Source organism: Lepisosteus platostomus, assembly GCF_059453375.1.
Source record: "Lepisosteus platostomus isolate fLepPlt1 chromosome 5 unlocalized genomic scaffold, fLepPlt1.hap1 SUPER_5_unloc_2, whole genome shotgun sequence".
NCBI lineage: Eukaryota > Metazoa > Chordata > Actinopteri > Semionotiformes > Lepisosteidae > Lepisosteus > Lepisosteus platostomus.
Genome location: NW_028291472.1, coordinates 658,870 through 671,564, shown reverse-complemented (window position 1 = coordinate 671,564; position 12,695 = coordinate 658,870). Strand labels below are relative to the sequence as shown.

The window sequence follows — 12,695 nt, the reverse complement described above, 5'->3', positions numbered from 1 at the left end:
TGATAACCCTCTCGATAAGATCTGTTAGATTTACATGCATATTTTATGTATTAATAAATGTATCCTCGTGTATTAGTACCTGTGTGTGCGCGTTGTTTGAGTTATGTCGCATGGTTGGATTCTAAAGCCATCAAAAGAATCAACTTTGTGATTTACTGCTACAATTAATAATTGTCTCAGTAAATGCCCAAACCCTACAGAACTGGTGCCTTCAGAGAGCCCCTATGATTACATATTCAGCTCCCTGAACCGGCTTAATCTACAGGGGTCAGTGTGGGGAGCTGTAGGGTATCGGGAGTTTAGGGGTCAGTGTGGGGAGCTGTAGGGTATCGGGAGTTTAGGGGTCAGTGGGGGGAGCTGTAGGGTATCGGGAGTTTAGGGGTCAGTGTGGGGAGCTGTAGGGTATCGGGAGTTTAGGGGTCAGTGTGGGGAGCTGTAGGGTATCGGGAGTTTAGGGGTCAGTGGGGGGAGCTGTAGGGTAGATGTGGGGCACCGGGCCCACCACAGGGCGGCAGGTCCAGTTTCGCGGAAGGCGACCGGGTCAGACTTACGGAAAAGCACCGGGACTTGGGCCGGGACCTCTCCCGCTGCCAGTCCGGGTTCGGCCTGACCGGTGTGACCTGTGAAAACGCCAAACAGCCCATCTCCGAGACAGCTCTAACCAAATAGCCAAGCCCAGTCGTGTCGAGACTAGGGGCCTTGGGCAGTCTCTACAGTGTGTCCAGTGAGACTGTGGACAGGTGAGTGTGTCCAGTGTGTCCAGTGAGAGTCTGGACAGGTGAGTGTGTACAGTGTGTCCAGTGAGAGTCTGGACAGGTGAGTCTCTACAGTGTGTCCAGTAAGAGTCCGGACAGGTGAGTGTGTACAGTGTGTCCAGTGAGAGTCTGGACAGGTGAGTCTCTACAGTGTGTTTAGTGAGAGTGTGGACAGGTGAGTGTGTACAGTGTGTCCAGTGAGAGTCTGGACAGGTGAGTCTCTACAGTGTGTCCAGTGAGAGTCTGGACAGGTGAGTCTGACCAGTGTGTCCAGTGAGAGTCTGGACAGGTGAGTGTGTACAGTGTGTCCAGTAAGAGTCCGGACAGGTGAGTGTATCCAGTGTGTCCAGTGAAAGTCTGGACAGGTGAGTGTGTCCAGTGTGTCCAGGAAGAGTCTGGACAGGTGAGTCTCTACAGTGGGTCCAGTAAGAGTCTGGACAGGTGAGTCTCTACAGTGTTGTCCAGTAAGAGTCTGGACAGGTGAGTGTGTACAGTGTGTCCAGTAAGAGTCCGGACAGGTGAGTGTATCCAGTGTGTCCAGTGAATGTCTGGACAGGTGAGTGTGTCCAGTGTGTCCAGGAAGAGTCTGGACAGGTGAGTGTGTACAGTGTGTCCAGTAAGAGTCTGGACAGGTGAGTGTGTACAGTCTGTCCAGTAAGAGTCTGGACAGGTGAGTCTCTACAGTGGGTCCAGGAAGAGTCTGGACAGGTGAGTCTCTACAGTGGGTCCAGGAAGAGTGTGGGACATCCAGAGGCAATCTGTGCTCTCAGAAGGCCATAATGGACCTGCAGCTTGGTATTTCTCGGACCCGCGACCCTGTCTCTTGAGCCGAGGCGTGTGCTCAGTCAAGATCACCACTGGAAGTGTCTCTCCTCGTCTGGAGGTGTTACCGTGAGACCTGGTCTGTCAAGCGCTTTGCGCTGCAATGTCTGTGAAAGGTGCTCTATCAGTGAAGTTTATTATTATTATTATTATAATACAGCGAGCGCTGCTGGGGGCGGAGAGGCCAGTCGGAGGAGGGCTGGACGCTGGACGCTGAACGGTGGGCGGCAGGGGTGGACTTACGACGCCTCGCCGGGCCCGGGTCCTGCTGCGACCGCGCACGGCCGTGCGGCATCTCTGTCGGTCCATCGTCCTGCCGAGACAAGCAGAGTCACAGAGGGGAGGGGAGGGGGCAGAGCCACACAGCTGGGCGGCTTGTTCCCCACCCCCGCCCCCCTCTGTGTACAGAAGAGCCTCCTGTCCTGACTGGAGGACCTCACCCAGCTGTGTCCTGAGAGAAGCCAGGGTATCAGCTTTGTTCCACACCCCCGCCACCCTCTGTGTACAGTAGAGCCTCCTGTCCTGACTGGAGGAGCTCACCCAGCTGTGTCTGGAGAAGAGCCAGGGTATCAGCTTTGTTCCACACCCCCGCCACCCTCTGTGTACAGTAGAGCCTCCTGTCCTGACTGGAGGAGCTCACCCAGCTGTGTCTGGAGAGAAGCCAGGGTATTGGCTTTGTTACACACCCCCGTCACTATTTGTGTAGAGATGCACCTCCTCTCAATATCTTTTTACAGCACAATCACACCCATAAGAGTGGAGTAACGGTAAAAAAAACAACTTATTTCTCCACTTATTTTGTTATTTCTCGCCAGCGGCGCTTTTGACTGACTTACCGATTTCACGGGGATATTGAAGAGCGATTCTGAAGCTGAAACTAACGATTGAAGTCGAAGTAACTTTATTGGAAGAAACACGTGTTTAGAAAGGACTATATAGTGCTTTCCTCCTCTTCTCTCTTCACTCCTCTGAGCTCATGGGGCTCCGGCGCCGCCCCCCGCTAGAATCCGCCGCTCTGTGACGTCAGGCGGCTCATTGTGACGCCTCCGTGACATCGCACCCAGCCGGGTGTCCCTGTACGACCCCGGTAGTCGCCACCTCGGACAGGCTGGGGAAACGGGTCCAGCTGTTTCCGGCCCAAGGGTTACAAAAGCTGCACTTGAATTTAAAGACAAAATCACGTCAAGGGTGCATTCAGCACCCCCACGTCCAACACGGGTTTCCGTGGGGTTTGGTTCAGTGAAATTAGGACCCCCCCCCGAACCCCAAATCAAAGAAAGACCAACCTCCACTCCCCTCTAGCGCCCAAGGGCGGAAATTTCGGGCCACGACACGTCCAAAAAACACGGGTACCCCCCCGTACTGCGGGGAAAAGAAACGCCATTTTCTTTTCCGAGCGCTGCGTGGGACCTCACGACCCCCCCCCCCCCCAAAAAAAAACGGGCTTCGCAGACGAGGAAAACCAGGCATGTCGACCTCTCTACAATACCACCCGGCTGTTTCTGTTTCAAACCGTGGGGAAAAAAATAAATACAATTTCGCCCCTCACCGACCGCCGCGCAAAAAAACACAACTTCACGCTACAGAAACGGCCAGTGTGAGGGGGGGCACGGGAAAAAAATAAAACCTGCGTGTTTTCGGCAGAGTAAGCTCAGCGGGGAAACTCCCTGAATCTCGGGGTTGCTTCTTGAACCCCGAAAACGACCTTTTTTCTCTCTCTCGTTTTCTTGGTGTCTGGGACGTTCACGAACTCCGCCGCGTCGGTGCGATTCCCAGCGGGACTTGAACATAACCCCCCCCCCGTGGAGCCACAGCGCCCCCGTGTGGCCGAGAGGACCACCACCCGCAGGGCTGAGCTTTTACTGCCGTGTCCCGCTTTCACTCTGGCGATGAAGGAGGAAATCAAGGAGGAGAATTAATATTGTGATCCACCAGTCCATCACAGGACACACACACACCCTGGACAGGACAGCAGTCCTTCACAGGATATAAGTCCATTACAGTACACACACACACCCTGGAAAGGACAGCAGTCCTTCACAGGATATAAGTCCATTACAGTACACACACACACCCTGGAAAGGACAGCAGACCATCACAGGACACACACACTCACACACCCTGGACAGGACAGCAGTCCATCACAGGACACACACACACTCACACACCCTGGACAGGACACCAGCCCATCACAGGACACACACAGACTCATACACCCTGGACAGGACAGCAGTCCATCACAGGACACACACACACTCACAAACCCTGGACAGGACACCAGTCCATCACAGGATGTTCAGTGCCTCTCTCTAATAAAGTAGAAACGCAACATTAAACTCCGTTCAAAACGGGAGCAATCACCAGGAAACCATAGGGAAGGGAGAAGACCTGTACCTTCATGAGTCCGGGTTGTGAAAACTTCTTCTGGCAGTTCAAAACGTTTCGAAGAGACTACAGCGCTACCCTGTTTTCCATTTCTATTGTGTATTATTATACAGTCATAAGTATCTGTCCTGATCACAGAGTCCCCCTCTCACTACCAGGACTGAAGCCCAGTGCAGCACGAATAATAATAATAATTAATAAGTCTGGACCCTCCACTCAGAGCTCTTCCCAGGTCAGGGGGATCCCCTCCAGCCCCCCCAGTGTGCAGCCCCCACCTGGATGATGCTCCAGTCCGCTCAGCACACAGCAGCTCTCAGTGGGGAGGAGAGCAGAGGGATGGAGCCAGTTCAGAGAGGGGTGTGAGTAGGAGGCCATGATGGGTCAAGACCAGGGGGGGAATCAGGCCAGGACACTGGGGTAACACCCCTACTCTTCTCCAGAGACACCCCGGGATTGTTAATGAGCACAGAGAGTCAGGACCTCGGTTTGACGTCTCATCCGAAGGACGGCGCCTGTTTACAGTCCAGTGTCCCCCGTCACTATACTGGGGCATCAGGATCCACACAGACCGCAGGGTGAGAGCGCCCCCTGCTGGCCCCACTCACACCTCTCCCAGCAGCAACCTCAGTTTTTCCCAGGAGTCTCCCCTCCAGGTACTGACCAAGCTCCCACCTGCTGGGCTCCAGTGGGGAGGGGGCTGCCAGCTGGGAGCTGCAGGGTGAGATGGCTGCTGGGCAAACGATGGCTAAAGAGCTTCCTAGGACACCCTGGACTTCGTGGTCGACTTCCTGCTCTTCAGACGGAGGTGGCTTGAAATCTGTCTCGTTTCAAGGAGTATTGGACACGATGCCCCCCCTGCTATATTCTCGCCAACTGGTGGCTCGCCGACGACGAGGGCTCTCGACCTTAATCCGTCAACCACAAACTCTCCGGGATGAAAGAGAAGGACAGACTCTGTTCATTCGTTTCGGTGGGGGGGAGGGAAAAAAACAAAAGCTAAACAGATTTTTTTTTAAAACCATTTTAATGATGCTTAACAAAAGAACAAAAATTACAATACAGATTACGTCCAGTCTGGGGACCCTCAGCTTAGGTCCAGTCCAGTCTAGGGCCCCTCAGCTCCGGTCCAGTCCAGTCCAGTCCAGATCTTAGCAGGCACAGAACCAGGAAAGGAACCTGGAAAGAATATTGTTATTGCAGGTGTGAGGGACATAGACACAGACGTCACCATGACATCAAACAGCAAGAGGAGACTCCTCCTTGAATCACAGACATGACCGGGCGGCACCCCCCTGTCTGCTCACCTGCCCCTCCTCTTCCTCTTCTTGTCCTTCCCGGCAGCCTGCTCCTCTTCTCCCTCGCTCTTCCTCTCCTGAGCAACGGTCTCCGCCACTTCCATTGGCTCGTCCTGATCTTCTGTCTCCACCGACATGCAGCTCAGGGACTTCAAAAAGATGCACCAGCGCTTCTGAAGCAGAGACAGGAGAGTCACGTTAAGAGTCGGACTGGACACTCCAGGACATGAACACTGCACTGAGAGAGAGAGGGGTTCATACAGACACATGACTGGACACTCCAGTACATGAACACTGCACTGAGAGAGAGAGGGGTTCATACAGACACACTGACTGGACACTCCAGTACATGAACACTGCACTGAGAGAGAGAGGGGTTCATACAGACACACTGACTGGACACTCCAATACATGAACACTGCACTGAGAGAGAGAGGGGTTCATACAGACACGCTGACTGGACACTCCAGTACATGAACACTGCACTGAGAGAGAGAGGGGTTCATACAGACACACTGACTGGACACTCCAGTACATGAACACTGCACTGAGAGAGAGAGGGGTTCATACAGACACACTGACTGGACACTGGACAGGAGTAAAGAGAGGATCAGAGCATTACCCACCTTCTTTTTCTTCTGTCTCACAGGAGGTGGTGATTGGACCTCCTCCAGCTGGAGTCCTTGGAGGGAGAGAGGGGGCAGGAGAGGGACAGCACAGGGAGAGAAAGAGAGAGACAGGTGAGTCAAGTGTCCCAAGAGCACAGAGACTCTGCTGAGATCACACTCGCAGTGAGTGAGCCTGGGTGTAGCCCACTAATACTGACCCACTGGACACCACAGGACAGAGAGGAGGAGGAGGAGAGAGACACACTGCCTGGACACCACAGGACAGAGAGGAGGAGGAGAGAGACACACTGAGGACAGAGAGGAGGAGGAGAGAGACACTGACAGACAGGGCTGAAAGAGAGAAACACTGAGACCCAGGGACAGACAAGACGGCCAAACTCCACCACAGACAGGACAGGAGGCAGGGTGGGACCAGCACTGACCTCCTTCCTCTCTCCTGCCAAAGGAGCTGTCTCCACCTCCTCTTCCTCCTGCAAGTCAAGAGACAGGCTGAGAGAGAGACGGGCTGGTGGGATATCGGCGAACAGAGCTGAAGGCAGAGAGCCGGGGAGACAGGCCCAGCTGGGACAACGCAGGACAGACAGAGAGACAGACAGAAAGGAAGGAGAGAGAGAGACAAAGATGAAGGCACAGAAAGACAGCAGGCAAAGAGAAAGATTGAGATTGAGGGACAAACAAACCGAGAGAGAGAGAGGAAGGAGAGAGAGAGACAGAGATCGAGGGACAGACAGACTGACAGACGGGGCTGAAAGAGAGAGACAGAGAGGCAGGGACAGACAGACAGCAGGACGAGAGAGAGACAGAGATCGAGGGACAATAATTTGGTTTCAAAATTTATTCTGAAAATATACAATCATTCTCTCCTGAAAAATATCGAGTTCAAATTATACATTATGTACAATATTATAATCAACATATGGCTAATCATCAAAAATAAAAAAACTGTACTGGGGGACACAGCTGGCTGTGCTGTTCTGGACAGAACACACTGAGGTCCAGTTTCCACCTCCTGCAGGATCAAACAGCACCCCCACTGGCTCTCCAGTGAACAGAGGGACAGACAGAGAGGCTTCAGGCTGCAGGGTGACAGTGTCTCTGTGAGCTGAAAGACAATCAGGACAGAGGATGATAGAAGAACACACTCTGTCAAGAATATAGAGCCCTCTAGTGACCCTACTGTAGACCTGCTCACCGCCCACAGTGACGATCACAGTGCTGATACTGCTTCCCTTAAGGTCCCTCACTGTGTAGTTGCCCTGATCAGCTGGAGTGAGGGAGCAGAGTGTCAGAGAGCTGTTCTGCACTGACACTCACTGTTCGTACCTGGGGCCAGGGAGCCCTGTGTTGCTCAGTAAGACTATACAAGACTGGACAGATCCTGCAGGATCAAACAGCACCTCCACTGGACCAGCAGTGTGGAGGGGGAGAGACAGAGAGGCACCAGGCTGCAGGCTGTGGACTTCTGAGTGAGCTGAAAAGGGACAGGTAGAAACATGTTGAATATTTAGTTTTACAACAATACCTTGAGTTTGGACTGCGATCAGCTTCATTTTGTATTTCAGCTGTGAAAATGCAATTTCAAAAATGCACGCCCCAGTCATGTTAGGTTCAAGTTACAGTTGCATCACAACTCAATACATTTGCAATTCACTTCAAATGTTGTTTTTGTTTGATCCAGTCTGTCCTCACCTAAAGGAGATATGGACTCAGTCTTTGGAATTTGTATATATATTTCAGTGATCCCTCAGCCATTCCTTCTGTTTTGTAATTCAATTTCTCTTTTAAAATTCCTTCCCCACTTCTAGGACCTGCAGTTGCTGAACTCCACAATGGCTTCTAATGGAAAGTCTGTGACTGAGACCAAGTAAGTGTTCACTTTTTTATGAAACCATTATTTATTTTGGAGCAATGAGCAATTCTTATATAAATACAATAAAATCATTATGCTCAAACTATGAGAGAGAAAATTAAGGATAATTTAAGAAATCAGTCTTAGCTTGTTTCTATACACAGATGGTATTATCTATTTTCAAAGGAAACCCACGAGGATTCCCCTGGTGTGCAAGATGTGCCTGAATACTTTTGATCAGCTTCCTGCTCACTTGAAGAGGGTGTGTATGAAGCACGCCACGGCAGAAAAGATCAGGATGGCTTCTCAACAGGCGAGGAAGGACATGATAAATCACCTGAAGAACATCGTGGATTACAACAGAATAGAGATCGTGTCTGGCGAGGCAAACAGGGCAGTGGTTGTAAGACTGCTGGAGTCCTTGGCATTAGGGACTAAATATACTAAACGTATGATGCTAAAATGTTATTTTCACATATATTAATGTAATAAATGATTGCTTATGCTTTATGCACTACTTCACTGCTTCACTGCTCTATGCTGTCTGGAAATAAATCCTCAGACTGCTTACTGCCCTGGGCATGTACCAATAAATCCGAATGCACATCTGAATCCCAAACAGAATCTCTAGTAAAATACGATCATTTGTGAAACAGGCAAATGACTGTCTCAGGGGCCCATTCCTCATTCTCAAGACACATGTATGTAGGACGTACACCATGCATTGAGCAATAGGGACTGAAGACACCACAGGTAAGGTTAGAAGTCATTCTGAGGTGCCACATGTGGGGGATACAGCTAGGCATCTGAAATGCAGGGTTTGAGAGCCTTCAGGAGCACTGCATCCTTTGAGACAGACCCGTGCGTGTTAAACAAATGATCATTTCTTTCAGCATTAGGGACTAAATATACTAAACGTATGATGCTTAAATGTTATTTTCACATATATTAATGTACAGATGCAGCCATTCAAAGTGCGCGGTAAAGACACCGCAGTACAGATACCGCAGGTAAGATGACACGCGATACCGCGGTGCGTGATTGGTTGACCGACAGGGGCACTCGTGGTCCGTTGGTCTGTCGTAGAAAGACTTACTGTACTGTAAACGTCTTTACTGTGCCCGTTGTAGATATTGAATTTTACCACTGAAGGGAAATCTTAGTAGCTGAGCATAAAAAGAATAGGAGCATACTGTAACGCGTGTGAAGGCCATAAACGATATTAATTTTGGAACGTAAACATACAGTATATGGCTGGTCTTGGTACTTTAAAGAAAAAAATACGCACCAGTATTCCATTTCTCCCTAAACATTGTAAGCTTCGAAGTCTTTAACTAACGTGATACCGGAGTCAACAAGCATACTTTTAGAATTTGATTAAAAGGGAATATAATATGGAATCGCGTATCTCAATAATTTAATAACGGTATGATTATATCCGTGTACTGCGGCAGAGCTATGTAGGGCTGTTTCGCCTGCCTGATCATGTCAGCTCTCTTGTAGCCTACTGGTCTAGGTGCGTGACCACCAGCTGGTAGGTTGGGTGTTCGAATCCAGCTGGTACTGGACTTTTCATTTTTATTTATTTATTTTTTAATCGCGTAACATAAACATATTACCGTATGCAAACTGTACTGTATACAGTATGTATATGTATATTTAATGTCTTAACTGTGCCCGTTTAATTGAATTTAAAAAACATATTTAACACGAACATTAAGCTGCTTACATCTTCCGCCTGAGAACAGTCACCCGTTGCTACCCAACGCAGAATGGTGATTGGCTGACACCATCTGACACCCCTCTGATTGGAGAAAAAAGACGTGCTGGTGTGCTATACCAGGAAGAGGATTCTTTCCATTCAAAACGTGTATTTTAAAAGTTTAAGAAGTAAAAACCTTACAGCGTACACAGATTTCTAAACTGATCAGGATCGTTATCTTTGTCTCATGCATAATAATGTTCACCGCTCTGTCCAGCAAATTAATAATAAACTTTATTTTATATAGCTTTTTAAACGAATAAGTAATTAGATTGCTCATAAACCTAATCACTTGCTTTTTCTTTTTATTTAGGCTCAGATTTCAACTATAGATCGTATTATTAATAACCATAATAACAACCAACCAACAAAAACAACCATATAAACATAATACCAACCAAAAACATAGATAACAACCACAATACAAAATCAAATAATCAAACCATTTTACACTCGCAAAGTCATGCAATTATCATAATCCCGCCCCTTATGCAAAACCAAACCTTCCTCCCATCCCAGTTTATCCTGTTTATCATAAACAAAATCCACCTCAATTTTCAACATAAAGCATTACACAAAATCAATACCTCAACACTCCATACTCAACAACGATAATTCACAAACAGCCAGAACATGTAACTACACATTCCCAAACATACCTACTTTCCATAGCCCCGCCCCTTATGCAAAACCAACATCCCTCCCCTGTTCTCTCTCTCCCCTGGCGGTTGTAATTGTTTTTATTTTCAAATAAATTTTAGCAAAGTCATGTATTTTAAAAATCTTAAGATTTTTCTATTTATGTCTTTATTTAGTGGTTTCATTAGTGACAAAGGCTAAACTTTCTTGGAAAAATGTCTTTTATGTAAACCATGTTTGCTATTAATTCATTCAGGGCGAAAATATGTTCATTGTCTTCTAATGAAAGAAGGGTTCCTTTCGCCGTAGTCGAGAGCCTAGCCTTTAACTAGTAAGTACTGTATTTACTGGGTTTTTGAGGGGGGGGGGGGGGGGTGTCTTTCGCTGGAAATCTCGCCTCCTACTTTGAAAATACCCGTGAAACCGGTTCAATTCGTCACAGCCAGCACTCCTGCAGAGAGTTGGGTTGTACTTGCAGTGTATACAGTACACGCGTTATGCTCTTCGTTAATGTCTGTGAAGTTTTATTTAATCTCTGAGCCATACTGATTCTTCTGGAAGCACACCAGTATTCCACTTTCTCCCTAAACATTTTTAGGATCAGAGTCTTACATGTGGTTATTTCGAAAACGTTTGTACGTGCTCCTTCTTACCATGTTACTGTTTACTGTTACTGACCATATTAAGTTTAAGTGCCTGTGGGCACTTTTCCTGTCCGTGGGGGGTGGACCGTCTTTCATTAGAAGGTTAGTCTGTTCTACTATGAGAATGTAGGGGGGGGGGTGGGAAGTGCCCGCGGTCATTTAATTAGTATTAAAATCTTAGTTATCTTTCTAGTTCACAGGTTTGCATGCATAATTTAATTTTGAAAGCCACTGAGACATCAGGTACTACTGTTGTATTTATGAAAAAGAAACAAAACAAAAAACATACTAACAACTGTGCCATCCTACTCCTTAGTTAATACATTTTATTATTCATAAACAGTTAACATTGTTAGCAAAATATTTTGAATTATATTTAACCCTATTTTTTCTTTAGTTTTGTATTTAACTTATTATATGATAGTCAGACTTAATGTATATTAATGTATATTTGAACAATGAAAATATATTTTTACAAGATTTTACATTAAGCACTTAAAATTAATATGGTTAATAATAGTAAACTGTAACATGCTGTAACAAGATCGGTTAAACTTCGAAGAAAATCCTTTCAGAGAAAATGTTTCAGGTGTGAAGAACAAACCTGTTCCCACACACCCTGCCCCCACTACCATTAGAATATACACAAACATTTTAGCGTTTCATTCTGAGCAGAAGACCCTCACACCTGAAGAGTGCTGGCTGTGACGAATTAAACCGGTTTTACAGGTTTCAATCACAGATTGGGACTCAGTAAAGTAACACACAGCGCCAGTGGATTTGATAATACTGTACCTAACCAAAATCCGCAATATGGAAACAGAACCTGTGTAATTGTTGATAGATGATGTACTCGTAACATTTTTTCAAGACGAACTACAACATTTAAAAAATGACTTGTATGTACTTGATATCTCTAATCAATCCACGGGTCCCAGCACAAAACGAAAGTAAAACGCATACCGTTTCGCGCTTCTTATTAGTTGCTCAAAAGTAATTTGACCGTATGAAATGCATAATATAAACCTAGAAACATATACGTGAGCAGTACTTAAGCACTGTAGTATCGGTGTTAAGACTTACCTCTCAAATACTGTAAATCAAGTTAAAAATATCTCAAGAACGATTCTGGTCGTAATGAAACCATGTTTCGTGTATGTTTTCTTTTTCATCTTGAAATAACTCATTTCTAAATACCTTTTTCACTGTTAACATCTTGTAGCAACTTTGCGACAAAATATACACTCTGACAGTTCATCCTGCTACCAACATTAAATAAAACAAATCTTAAGATTTCTATATTTATGTCTTTATTTAGTGGTTTCATTCGAAGCTTACAATGTTTAGGGAGAAATGGAATACTGGTGCGTATTTTTTTCTTTAAAGTACCGAGACCAGCCATATACTGTATGTTTATGTTAAGATTTCCCTTCAGTGGTAAAATTAGATATGAATATTCAATACTTAAACGGGCACAGTTAAGACATTAAATATACATATACATATTGTATACAGTACAGTTTGCATATGGTAATATGTTTATGTTACGCGATTAAAAAATAAATAAATAAAACTGGAAGGTCCAGCACCACCATTATGTTTATATGGTTGTTTTTGTTGGTTGGTTGTTATTATGGTTATTAATAATACGATCTATAGTTGAAATCTGAGCCTAAATAAAAAGAAAAAGCAAGTGATTAGGTTTATGAGCAATCTAATTTCTTATTCGTTTAAAACGCTATATAAAATAAAGTTTATTATTAATTTGCTGGACAGAGCGGTGAACATTATTATGCATAAGACAAAGATAACGATCCTGATCAGTTTAGAAATCTGTGTACGCTGTAAGGTTTTTACTTCTTAAACTTTTAAAATACACGTTTTGAATGGAAAGAAATCCTCTTCCTGGTATAGC

The 12,695-nt window shown here is 46.3% G+C and overlaps 1 long non-coding RNA gene across 1 annotated transcript; it reads left to right on the top strand.

Moving 5' to 3' along the window:
- The first annotated feature begins 7,569 nt into the window (after positions 1-7,569).
- On the top strand, positions 7,570-8,252 carry LOC148638346 (uncharacterized). The gene is made up of 2 exons (XR_015931087.1): positions 7,570-7,750; positions 7,922-8,252. It is a non-coding gene; the product is annotated as an uncharacterized LOC148638346 (long non-coding RNA).
- Positions 8,253-12,695: the final 4,443 nt, after the last annotated feature.